The sequence below is a fragment of the Micropterus dolomieu genome, linkage group LG05, assembly GCF_021292245.1.
Source record: "Micropterus dolomieu isolate WLL.071019.BEF.003 ecotype Adirondacks linkage group LG05, ASM2129224v1, whole genome shotgun sequence".
NCBI lineage: Eukaryota > Metazoa > Chordata > Actinopteri > Centrarchiformes > Centrarchidae > Micropterus > Micropterus dolomieu.
In genome coordinates, this window is record NC_060154.1 from 19,942,000 (window position 1) to 19,955,371 (window position 13,372).

At 40.3% G+C, this 13,372-nt stretch overlaps 1 protein-coding gene across 1 annotated transcript in view; it reads right to left on the reverse strand.

Annotated features, from left to right (window-relative positions):
- The window catches only part of lpxn (leupaxin), a 665,334-nt gene that overhangs the window by 175,178 nt on the left and 476,784 nt on the right, over positions 1-13,372 (reverse strand). The gene's annotated exons all lie outside the window — the stretch shown is intronic.

The following is a 13,372-nucleotide window of genomic DNA, read 5'->3' on the forward strand; positions in this document are numbered from 1 at the left end:
GGGGGGGGGGGGGGGGGGGGGGGGGGGGGGGGGGGGGGGGGGGGGGGCGTTTATTTCAATCTGTGGCGGGTCCCAAGTCTGACGGAGATGTGTGACAGGTCTTCAGTGAAATGTGCACAAGATCCCCAGTTGGGCTCCCCTCTAATGTGGGTGCAAATAGGTTCCAACTACACGAGGCTATTAATTTATCATCAAGCCGACATGTGAAAGATGGGCCAGCGTGTGTGTGCGTGCGTGTGTTACTGTGTGTGGAGTGACCAATGCAGAAACATTTTTTTCCTAGCGACTATTTCATTGCATTATTTTAGTAAATCAGCCTCTGGCTGTATTCGTGTAATCTGTTCGATTTTTTTTTATCTGCAGCTTAAAAATTCAACATAACGCTCTTCTTTCAGGACAATGTCACACAGCCTCGGGCTCTGATTTAAGCGTAATTATACTAATTGCCGTGGATTTATAAGTTATAGGCTACAGCACTAAAGATTGCCTTGGGGCCGGAGCTCTGTGTGCAGGGCGTCAATTCAGCAGCACTGAAAATCAAGCAGGAAATGAATGGGGATAATTAACCTAAAGTCAATTAACAACTTGTAGCCTAATGTTAAACAGAAAGAATTTCCTTGACACCTTTCTAAAAAACGCTCAAATATATCTAAATAATAATCTTCATTTGTCACGAAACTCCGTGTAATTTACTGATAACATTGAACACTTTTAATCGATTAACGTGAGTAAAAGACACTCCCGATGTTAGGCTGCTGTATCACTGGTGTTATTGGGGACCTCGGATGGTCGACGAACTGCACTTTTGAAACAGATTTTGCCGAAGACTTCGTGGAGTGTGAAAGGCAACAAAACTCCACTTTAACAAACAAAACAATGTCACGTTAAAAAGACCCTTAAAGCAAATTTTACAGTTTTAAAATAAGACAACAGGAATACGATCATTGCAGTGGTCCAACTTCGGCCCAGCAAACTTCTTACCTCTCTTCTCTCTGCGTATCTGAAGTGAAATATCTCCACTAAGCAGCCCGAATATTTTCCTTTCAGATCTCCTTCTCTAAAATCCGCAGGCGGTTGTTCATGTTTTCATTTCATTAGTTATTTTCATTCACTTGTGACATCCTGAGAACGTCCCGGTCGCTCCGCTCCGTCCTCCGGCTCGCCGCTCTGTGGATGTGGGAGGATGCTGAGCTGCCATCTATTGGCCTTTAAAGCGCTGCGGGTGGGGTCACCGGGGCGCTCAGACGCTCCTTCTCTGTGCCAATCACGTCGCTTTCCTCCTCCATCACCACCACCACAGCCCCTCCGCCTTCCTCCTCCACAGCAGTCCTCATTTCATTTTTCTGCATGTGAGGTGCCGACTTTTGTGCTGGCGTTGTTGTTGTTTTGGACGAAATAAAATAGGCTACATTTTTGTGTTGTCTTATTTTTTTGAAGGGATTTTTCTTTAAAAAATGAGAATTAGTATTCTATTCTATTATTATTATTAAGCTCACTGTTTTTATTTTCGGATAATCGGGTTTCTATTTCGTTTTGAGGATGCAGACTGACGCTAAAGGAGAAGCTCCACCTATAAATAGCATATAAACTTTTTAAATAAATCTCAACATGACAACATGTATTTTAAGGTATTCCAATTAATTATTTTAAGGTATTCCAAATATCCCAATTAACCTATAACAGCCTTGCCCTTATTAATATTTATGTGATATAATTTTAATAAATCAGGGTGAATCTAAAATGTGTTACTCAATAGGAGCTAAAGCCAAGTTCAAAGTGCATTTATGTTTTTTTCTTGTCTTTTTTTTTTTCATAAATATTTTTTTGAAAAATATTTTACGAAAAGGCCTTGCTACTGATTCCTTCTTTTAACCACAGTAGTTTTTAATTGTTTTTCCAACTCTCAAAATATTCTCAAATGGCCATTTGTTGTTGGCCAATAGGCAACTTTTTAGATGGATTTTAGCAACCATAACAAATCAGAAAACTAATTATGTCCTCTAACTACATATTTACTTCAGCAGATCTTCAATGTCTTTAGCAAATAGGAGCGTTTTAAAAGGAAACCCAACTCATTAAATGCTTGAATTCAGCCAAAAATGCCTATAACACAGGTCTTAATTAAATGATATGCAAATAGTAAGTAATGGCCTATACTAGCCTACTCTCTTGCAGTGACTTGTGCAAGGTTAATTCCTTGCTTTAATTTTATTTCCCTCCTGCCTCGATGTGACTGCATGTTTGGTGGGAATGCAGCTGAGATGGAGAGATGCAGGCTGGGCTACACTGCTGCCTCCAGCAGCTTCCCGGCCCCGAGGGATTTAGGTTAGGATTGGGTAGACAAGACGCCATTTCACCCTCCAAAAAAATGTCTTAAAATGACTGCTGGTAAGAGGATTAAAACAATAATGCCCCTCTCTTCTTCAAGGTTTTTAGAAAAGATTTCTTCTCCCGAAGAAAAACCGTTTAGGCTGGAATTAAGGGCAGCGAAAAGTAGCCTTTTAATGTAAAGCTTGCATATTTTGCTGAATTTTCTCCTAAAGAGTGAGAGAGAAAGAGGAAGGTGGGCTGGAAGTTGTGGTGTTAAACCCCAATGGGCTACTCAATTTCTTTGGCCACATTCATTTGCAGGACTCCTGACAACAGCCTGCATGAGAAGAAAATGTTAGACTCTTAAACGCGTTTGCCCAAAGTTCACCTTATACTGTTCAAGTATTGTGCTCACCTTTATTTTCAGTTTTAATTGAGTTTCTTATATACAGCTGGGAAAATCCAAAATATGAAAAAACAGAACTGAGTGAATGAGTTTACTGTGCGTTTTAAAGCAACAAGTGGATATCAGTGCGTAAATGGATGGGATACGATTTATTTTTCTAATGTTGTTTTTTTTTTTTTTATTCCGACCTTATGTCTTCTGCTTTTATTGTCAGTATAGCTGTAGAGCATTTGAGCATAGAGGAGAAAAAAAATCGGATTAACTTGTGAACTGATGGAAATAAGAACTTAAACTGGAGGTAAATCTGCCCAGTGTCTCTTTGTGGGGACCGTTTCTAAAGCAATTAAAGCGAGAAGGAATTCCTCCCAGCTGCTCTTCCTCAAATCAGCTTTTTTAAGGACCTTAATGCGGGCTAATGTCCAGCACGGTTGAGGGCTTTCATGCAAGTGTCAAGGGGGCCTGCTATTAGAGTGATATTAGGCCAGTGGAGCACCAGCCCCTCCTGACCCTGCAGGGTTGGAGCAGACAGCAAACTCACGCTGCCTCAGTGTTTATACAGCTTTTTCATTTTTAGAATGTGGTCACCTTTTGTACATTTAATCAGAACAAAATCTTAATGAAGTCTCAGACTGGTGAAGACCTATGGACTTATAGAATAGAATAATAATAATCAAAAGTCATAAATCTACAGTTTTCTGAATTGTTTACTTTGGAGTTGTGATGCCTAATTTTTTATGTTATGTTATCCATATACACTCCAGAGTGACTTTCTAAATCTAGGCATTTGTTTTATTATATATTCTAAGGTAAGGGAAACAATTAGGAAAAATTATTACATTTTTAAGCATGTATTTTAGGTTTTTCAACCTATTTAGATTTCAATAAACCTTTTGTAGCACTTCCCAAGACCTGTAAGTGAGTTGTATAAATGTTCTGACAACAACTGCAAACAACAACTATTTTCATAATCGATTTATCTGCCTGTTATTTTTGCGATTAATGGTTTGGTCCATTTCATGTTCCTAAAAAGAAAATATTGAAAATAAATGCACCAAAATGTCCCAGAGCTCCTGGTGATGCCAACAAATATCTTGTTTTGTCCAACAGTCCAAAACCCAAAGATAATTATATAAAACAGAGAAAAGCAGCAAATCCTCACACTGGATGAGCTGCAACCAGCAAACTTTGGTATTTTTGCTTGAAAATTACTTAAACCAAAAATCGATTATAAATGTTGTTTCCTATTAATTTTCTGTTAATTGATTAATCAACTAATTGCTGCACAGTTCTTCTGACTGTAAAAGACACAAACCATAGTTTCAGATCTGTTATTTGGCAGAACAATATTGGTGGTTTTGAGGGCTAATCATGATGATGATCCTGAATGCAGCCTGCAGTTTACCCATCTCTTTATTTACCATTTTCACACTGCTTCTCATCATGATCACCTTCAGGATCTCAGCACTGCTCTCTCCAGGCTAACTTTCTAAACCCCAAATTCATCTCAGATTTCTGTGGATTTCATTGGCGCACTCATTGTTCTCTTCACCCTGGCTGCATTCAAGCTTTATCATGTTAAAGCCTCTCCTCAGATCTGAGTTATCGTCTTTGCTCTCAATCATCCTCCCGCCTGCTTTCTGAATATCAAAACTTTATCCCTGCATCAGGACTTTGGCAGCCTGAATCGAAGCTCAGCCGAGGAAGCTGCAGCGATTTATAAATCATGTTCAGTTTTTAATCAGGTTTATAACGCATGAACGTTTGTAATTTTACCCCTCAAATGGCTCCCTATATTTCCAAGTAGCATTTTACATCAAATCGAGGAGAAAGTTGATGCCTTCAGCCTTCAGAGCCCATTAACTTTTATCATTACGTTTTCTTTAACTTCATGAATATATTAGCTTCCAATCCAGCTGCTCTGTCCCACACATGCTCTTAGTCAAGGTTAGCTTGTGCTCATTTGGGTGAAATTAATCATTTTGATGTATGGTTTAGAATTGACTGCTTCCTTGGGACTTGTGTGACTGGAGTAACAAAGCAAACTTGCCATTAGCAGTCCTCTGGCTGTGTATTAGCCGGACATTTACCTTTAAGACTTTCCTTATATGTGTTATATGTTGTGGTACCTGATTTAAATGGACACATCTGTAGCTCCACAGCCTCTTGTTTTTTTTCAGAAGTCTGTTATAAGATAAGATCACACAGACTCTTAAACACATCTAATTGTACACTCCTCTCAGTCTCTCATTTATAGGTTGACATCTTTTAAATCTATATAAATCATCTATTAAAAACACCAAAGTTACAAGTATTGCAAGACAACATTCTCTTTAACTAAAGAAAAAGGCTAAAGCCTATTTACTGTTACTGTGACAACACAGACATCAGGCTTCTACGTTATGGAGTTCCAGTGCAAAGTTGTGTTGTAACATGTTGAACATGTTAGAAAACAATTGCCAATTTACACATCAAGCAGACTTTAAGCAGCATTAGCATTCATTTGGAGTTGTGTTTCTTGCCACCCGACAAATAATAGTCTAATATTTGCTCTCCTCTTTGCACTGGTTTGGTTTCCACCAACTGCCCAAGACAAATTTCCCTCAGGGGACAATAAAGTTGATCTTAATCTTAACTCGTTAGGAAAATCTTTAGCTAAATGCCCCAGTGTTTTCACCAGCTAGTCACTAACTTTGTCTGTCTGCAGTTTGGCTTTTTTGCAGAAAACAGCTGCCTGCTGATGCTGAAAACAACAGCAATGAGAACAGTGAGAGTGAACCAGAACAGTTAAGTTGCAGGCTGGAAAACCAAAACAATCAGCTGAAAAATGCTAAAACACTCTGTAGTACAGTAGTGGGGAAATGCTAAGTCAGGTAAAAATTGTCTGTACATCCGTGACCCCTGTAACATTGCACGGCTTTCAGTTAATTGGTAATATATATATATATATATTTATTTATTGGTGCCGCTTCAAAAGATGATTCCACCAATTTAGCATCACACTCCTATAACATTGCTGGACTCACTTCTGTGTCAATCTGGGACCTACGCTACCCATAATGCAGCTTGACAGCTCACAGTTTGGTCAGAGACTCTGTGTAGTGCTGGTAGTGACCAATGTAACCTGGAGCTGCTAGACTCAAGCAGAGAGGAGCAGTGGTCTACGGAGGTCCAGTAACCTTACTTCTAACTTCCAACGCCACACCCCCAGATTTCTTTTAGAGTTTTCAACCCCAACTGACCTTGCCTCAAGTGACATGACTTGAGGACATTTAGCAGACTTCACACAGCTCCCTTCGCAGCCGTAAAATGCACATATGACTGTATTTTAACATATGCAGTAGCACTTCCCAAGACCTGTAAACAGACTTAGTTGGTACAATTGGTGGAGTTCCCCTTTAAAAATGCATTTTTCATATTAAGCACTTTGGTAGAAATTGGTGTTGAAAGAATATACTAATTTGAACAGAGACACAGCAATTCTCTGTTGGGCTGACCACAAGTTGTTCACTTTCACTATTGTTTGTCCTTGTATGATCCTGTAGACACAGCACACCATGCTGCAGCCAGGGCCGCTCCTCTGAACGGTTTCTCTGGCAGACTTGACATATCGAGGTTGGCAGGTTTGTTTCCTCCCTCTTTTTCAGAGCCGGTCTTTGGTTGTGCCCCTCAGGCTGCGGCCCAACACAAGGGTTCCTATTGTCAGGGCCTAATCCAGGGGCTACACAGCTTTAGCAACATGGTGGGATAAAAGCCCATCAAACCACTACTTTATGGGGGCAAATCTTTCCTAATCCCTCGCTTTATCTAAACAAAAGGAGAGAAACAAGAGGATAGAAAGAAATTGTGCAGACACAGGGCAAGACCGGGAGCTAAGATGCAAAGAAGTAGTTTCACTGGAGAAGCTAACCATTTTTGACAGGCTTTCACTAAAGGATTGACAAAAAACGGACACCAGGATTCCAAAAAGGACCGTACAGGGTCTTTTTTCTTTTCTAAAGTTAAGCTTTAAGATCCTTAGAGGGATATGTCGAAATTAGTGAGATTAAATTCAAAAACCTTAACTATTAGGAGGACTTGGCAGGGGGCACCTGTCAGTTTTGGACGCTATAAAAAAATTGCTTTTGGTTTACTCGGTTGATGTAAACAAGCGAGAACTGTGTGATCTTGAACCCATTCTTTGCTCTTTTCTCAGACAGGGAAAAGGGAGTATGGGAATTTCTCTTTCTCGCCTCACACACTGCTTAGACAATTGGATCCATCACACCAACTGGGTGACCCCAACCTGGGTCCAAACCACATTAACTTTCAAGAAGACGCAAGTCAGCAAGAAATCATTTAATATCATTTGTGGGAATTCTTCAGAAGACTCTAAATGACAGCTACAAATTATTCTAAATCTGTTTCTGAGACTCTGTAAAATACAGTAAATATGTGACTCTATTGTTTGAACAGACCCCCTTGTAAATTAGAGGACCTTCACGTGTGTGTATGTATGTGGTGTATGTGTTTCAGGGACAAATCCCCTGACCCCATTTCATGTCTGCTGCCAATTCCAATTTCTATCTTTGCTCAGTGGCAACTCGCTTCGAGTCCCAAGTGTCGCATCGGCAAATGACTCTGAGTTAGAGGCTCCATTTTCTGCCACAGTACAAATGCTCCACAAGAGGACCATTTGAAGCCGGCCGGTCAGAGAGCCGAGCAAAGATTGAGAACAAGCCAGTTCGTTCTGGCTCTATGTATATAAACCACCACAGCCTAGGGGCTTTCGGTGTCTCACTCACCCTCTCAGGTGTACGCACAGAAACATGGTGACATACATAATTCACCACCTTGCAGTAAATACACTGTCCTCATCCACACACAACAAAGTTCAGTGCTTTTGAAATCTGATGTACATCATGAAGCACAAACTGATTTGATTAGAATCATTATTTATTTGACATTTGTTTGACAGCACGCCCCCTACTGGCTTGTGTTGATGCCCCCTGAATGGGGTAATTAAGAGATAATAGGCTGGGGATGCTCGTCAGGGACCGAGTGATTAGTGATTCATTACATGAGCTTAGAACGAGGAAGAAGATGGTTGGGTTTCAGTGGGGGGCATAGTGGAACAGCCTGACAAATTGCCAATGGATTTATCCAGGGTAATTAACTATCACCCAGGGACTGGGGCTGTAACTTACAGTAGACTCATCACACAGATGGGCTGACACTAGTTTTCTTTCCTTTGTTAATGGTTGTAAGTCTTTTAATGTTGCTTTGTGTGTGCAGAAATAAAACAATACACAAACTATGAGACTCTGTGGCTGTAAAAATGGATTTGAATTCAAATGACTTTGATGATCTAAGTTGTATCCAATAAAAAATACAATTTTGGATTCTCTCATACTTACTGTACCTTGTGTAAGTACTGTAAATACAATCTACTACTTCTTTTGGCAACAGCCAGCAGCTGCTTAACTTAACTTAGCACAACAGCTGGAAACAGAAACAGCTAGTCTGACTCCGTCAAAAGGTAACAAAGCACCTCTAAAGCCCACTGATTAACACGTCATATCTTGTTTTAGCTTTTTCCTCCTGTTCCCAGGCTAAACTAAGCTTACCTTGATATGGCCTTCCTATACTATACATGGAATATACATGGGTAATCTAAAATGTGTAAGTGGCAATGAATGGAAACTTGCATTTACAGCATAAATGTTCATTTGAACTTAGAAAGCCAAATAAGCTGAATAGCCCACCGTAGCACAGACTTCTAAATAGAAACGTACACGGCTGCCGTCACAGTTTAGTTCGTTGGCAATTGATTGTGCTTTGGGTTACACAGATAGCTAAACAGTAAAGTTGACAGATACCAATGTGAAATGTTTACTAAAACACACTAAAGTAACAAGAGTCTAAGGAATGTATAAGAAGTTTAAAAAGTATTAAACTGTGAAAATTCTCGCTATTCCCCTTTAAGAATCTTTCCATGGCACACATGAATGGCTTCCATCCACTATTTGATTGTCATGATCCTATAAAGTCTATATTCCCATCTTCATAGTCCTTCCAAAGCCAGCCTCCCATCCAGGAGTAATCCTCTCTGGTCCATATCAGCCTCACAAAGCAGCACACACTTACATGGAGAAGTTGATTTTCTCTGTCTGTTTTATCTGATTTGGAAGCACTTAAAAAAAGTCTTTTCTCGATTAATATGGCGGGGAAAAGACTCAGCCGGTGTGATATCCGCTCCCCCCTACACTAGCTACCTCCAACATCCAACATCTGGCTATTGTTGTTAAATCTACTTTAAAGCATCTGTGGGTCATCCAGATTCAAACATTTAGAGAATTGAGGCTCATCTGTTGAGCTTAAGTCACTGTCGAGTTGCGCTAGTCTCTCATCAGAATAAAGGAAATGAACTGAAGCTTCAAACACCTCTGAAAGTGTTGCTTTTTCTGCCTAATATCTGATAAATGAGTAGCAATGAATTCAATCACAACGGCGTCTGCAAATGGTTGTACACATGCAGAATAAACATGCACAGAAACACCACTGATTCTTACTGACAGCTAAATGTATCCCTTATCACCTTTTCACTCATAAGTTGTGGGTCTGCATCTCAGAAAGAGCACAGCTTACAGGACCTGTTAAGGCAAGCTCTTCCCCCATAAGCTCCATATTCAGTGTTTTATGAAATGAGCATAAGAGGTTGATTTATTATTGTTTCATAATCTGGGTTTATGTCTTGTTCTGCAAAAAGCATTTTTAAACAGGCTTTGCCTTGCCTTCAGGATAGAGCCACATCCAGCATTAACCCACAGACTGGCCACTGCATAAAGGGACATAACCCCAACACAACCCTTTTAACAGGAGCCAGAAACAATTTGGCAAGAATGGCCAGTGGTCCGAGTTGTGTGACTAATGGATGAGAAATAATTTGACTCATAATAATTTCAAATGTAAAAACAAAAACAAAAAAGATGGAGAAAACTGATTTTTTTTGCATCTTTAATGGTGAAAATCTTTTTGGGAAACATGGACTCTTGGAAATGACTGCACATAAGCACCCGTAAAACCACAACTCAATTTTATTCATTTTTGTATGAATTAAATTATGTAATGTGTTAATTAGTGAGCTTAATGCAGCACTCCTGACAACTCTGAACTCAAAATTTTCAAACTTTCTACTAAAAAGAGTTCAATGGAACGCCACTCAAAATCGGACTTCCTACTTGTAAACTCAGGGCAAATCCACCTGACTTCATGAAGAAACAGTCTGACGTCACACAACAATGACAGCATAAAAGGCAATGTAAAGTATATTTTCCTGCATTTAACTAAAATAATAAGTAAATACAAAAAATGTGCAACATTTACTACATTTTGTAGATGTTGATGTAGCTAGACGGGAGACCAATTAATGAGTAGCGTGTATTTATGTAACTTGTTGATCACGTTAGGTATTGTGCACCTGGAGCGCTTGAAGGTTGGAAGTTGGAAATTTCAACTGGAAATTCCATCCTCCAACTTTGACAGGAAGTCGTATTCAGAGATGCTGAAAAGCTATTATTGTTTCCTTCTGACAGAGCCCGACTAGCTGTTTCCCCTGCCTTCTCTCCTAATGCTATAGGCTAAGCTAATCGCCTCCAAGCTGTAGGTTCATATTTAGTACAAGTGGCATCAATCTTCTCAGCTAACTCAATAAAGAAAGCGAATAAACAAATTTCCCAATATGTAGTATTCCTTAACATGTGTTGCAGTCAGCTTGATCTTAACATAGCTTTTTACATTTTATTAAGTCATCTTAAAATGGAACTTGATACAGTACATTAAATGTTGATTAATATTAAAGAATCCTATCATATTCTTATGCTGAATTGTTTGTTGCAGGAAGATGTATTATGCAGAATAAGTGTACCATTTTTTGAAACTCAAAATTACAACCTCAAATTACGAATTACACTTCCCTTAATTATCCTGTGACAACAATGGGCAGCAAAGTTGATTTCATATTTTATTGGGTCATACCTGCAGATCAGCAGGCCTGCTCCCAGCCATTTGGCTCTAATTACAGCGTGGTGGAAGCCTCCGCAGAGAATGCAAGCCTATGTGGAAATAAGTACTTAAGAAATGACTGCATGAGCCAGCCTGAAGTCATCAAGCTCTCTGCAGGGACGCTGCGGTTGGCCACTTAACCTGGATACCTGCTCACACAGATCTCACCAATCAGGGACGAATGAAGAACACAATGTTGTGGTACAAGAAGTAGTTCAGGTGAGCAGTTTGGCTGGCTAAAGTAACATTTATATTATTCTTAATCCTGAAATGGAAAGAAAAACCACCCACAAATGAACACTGCCTTCAGAGACAGGGAGGCCTTAAGAATAAAAAGGAGTCTTGCTGGGCCCAACTGGCCATGTAAAGACTCAGGGCTGTCCTGCCTGTCAGACGGCGGCTGGCTGGAGGGACCCGGGAGTGAGAGCTGCTGTCTTCTCATTAGATAATCCCTCCAGCACATAGCAGCAGCAGGGGGGCCAGCGAGAGCCTGTTAAAGACATACAGTGCCGATGCATATCTGTATGTATTTGCATCTGTTCCTAATAAGCGCTAATTTGCTGTCCACTGAGCTGGAACGTGGCGAGAAATAACAAAAAACAGGAGGAAAAGACTATGTGAGCCTAATTCTACAGGATATGAAATGGTTAATTGCTTAATGTTTTCTTTCCCTCTTTCCAAACAAATATGTGTTTACATTAAAAAGAGCTCTTTTTTTTTAATTACTGCTCCTCAAAATCACACACATCTGTCAAATTTTTCTTCTTGATAAGAAATTAGTACAGTATGCGTCATGGTGAGATGGTTTATGTGTGTGTGTGTTTTGAGTGTGTTTTCCTTGCACCCCCCACCACCATCCACCCACCCTGCAGAAGAGCCCTTTGGCAGAGATCTGACTCTACATGAATATGAATGAGGAGGTAACACACTGGGGAGAGCCGGGGGAATTTGATGACAGTGCAGGAAAAGACCAGAGCATATACCGGGATGTATGACTTCCCAGCCCTGCCACTGATATGATAAAGTGGCTGAATTTGAATATACGTGTGTGTGTTTGTGTGTGCGTGGGTGGGTGTGAGGGTGTGCCTCGCCTCGCAGTGTGTCCCGTCAGATGGATATGAATAATGTATTGATAGTCAGCCCCCTGTGGTAGTCCATACAATCTCGTCTGTGTGTGTGTTGTGTTTAGCCTGCCCAGCTGGCAGGGTCACAGGGGATGCACAACACATTATGTCACAGTCCCAGGAGAGGTGTGGGTGCATGTTCCCTTTTCATCATCAATCAACAGAGCAAACTGTTTAACAACAACAATGAGGCAGTTAAGAGGCCCCTCAGTTCATGACAGAAGTGGTGATAATTACCTAAACATGAAGTTGTCACCGTTCGCCCTCCTCAGCTTCTCCCTGCATCTGCCCCTTTTGATTGTGTGCCGAGTCAAGCGTGACTCACTCGCAAGTGAGACAGACAGTAATTGGGGAGATTGATTTTTAAAAGCTTATTCATTTGACCTGCACCCCTCTCCATATGGAGCACTTTCATTAAGCTTGATAAATGCCTCCTGATACTCTGATAATCGTTTTGCTTGCTTTTCCCAAAACCTCTTCTTCCTCCTTATAAAATGTAACGAAATTCCCTCGAATTGGCTGTTTTCTGCACGCTCAACCCTTTCTGTTAAAAGGAATGGTCAAACACGCCTCCTGTCAAATTGTCAGCAGGTCTGTTTGAAGAACCAGTGCTGCATACCTCTGCAAGCATCAACTTACCTTTCCGCATCTTATACTCACTCTCTAAAATGTTTCACACACAGCATGTGAGCAAATAGAAAAGAGACCCTCAAACTTATGCTTCGTCATAAATAATTGATGAAAACACTTATAAGGTTATCTGTGAGCTTCCCTTCAACTGCAAAATAATCATTAAAATCCAATTCTGATGCAGCCATTGGGAGAACAGAAAAACATATTTCCTCCTTCATGTCATTTTCCAACTCACCACCATTCTTAAGCAACTGGCAGCACTGATCCGTCTTGCGTATCAGTTGCCAAATATCAATCAAGCATCGTGGCTCTTTCTGTAACAGTCCTCCCATGTCTGCGCAAATGTCATTATGAGACGCTGAAAGAACACATGACACAAAAAGACATTACTTGAAAGCATTATTAACAAGCTTTAGCCCCTTTGTAAACTGTGCTAGCAAACAGTTTCCTACGTGCACATCCAGCAGACACGGAGCAATACAAGCGAAACTGAAAAAGCCGGAGGTCATAAAACCAAAACAATGAGCTAAAAGCACTAAAACACACTGTTTAGCAGAGGGGAACTGCAGAGTCAGGTGATAATTCTGTATAAAGTCATCACCACGAGGGGACCCTCTCACATTACACATACTCATTTACTTCTTTGTTATTATAAATATACTTGATCAGTACAGCTTTAACTGATAGAAGAAGCCAACATTGTTACATATGTTGCATATCGGAAATGTTCAAAATGTTGTATAGTGGGTGTAACATGAAAACATATTTGGGAGCACTGAAATCTGAGTGTGTAATTTTCCTGGTTTGATAGTGCAAGAGATCCAATAGGAAATTTGAGGAAGAGACACAAGGAGGAGAT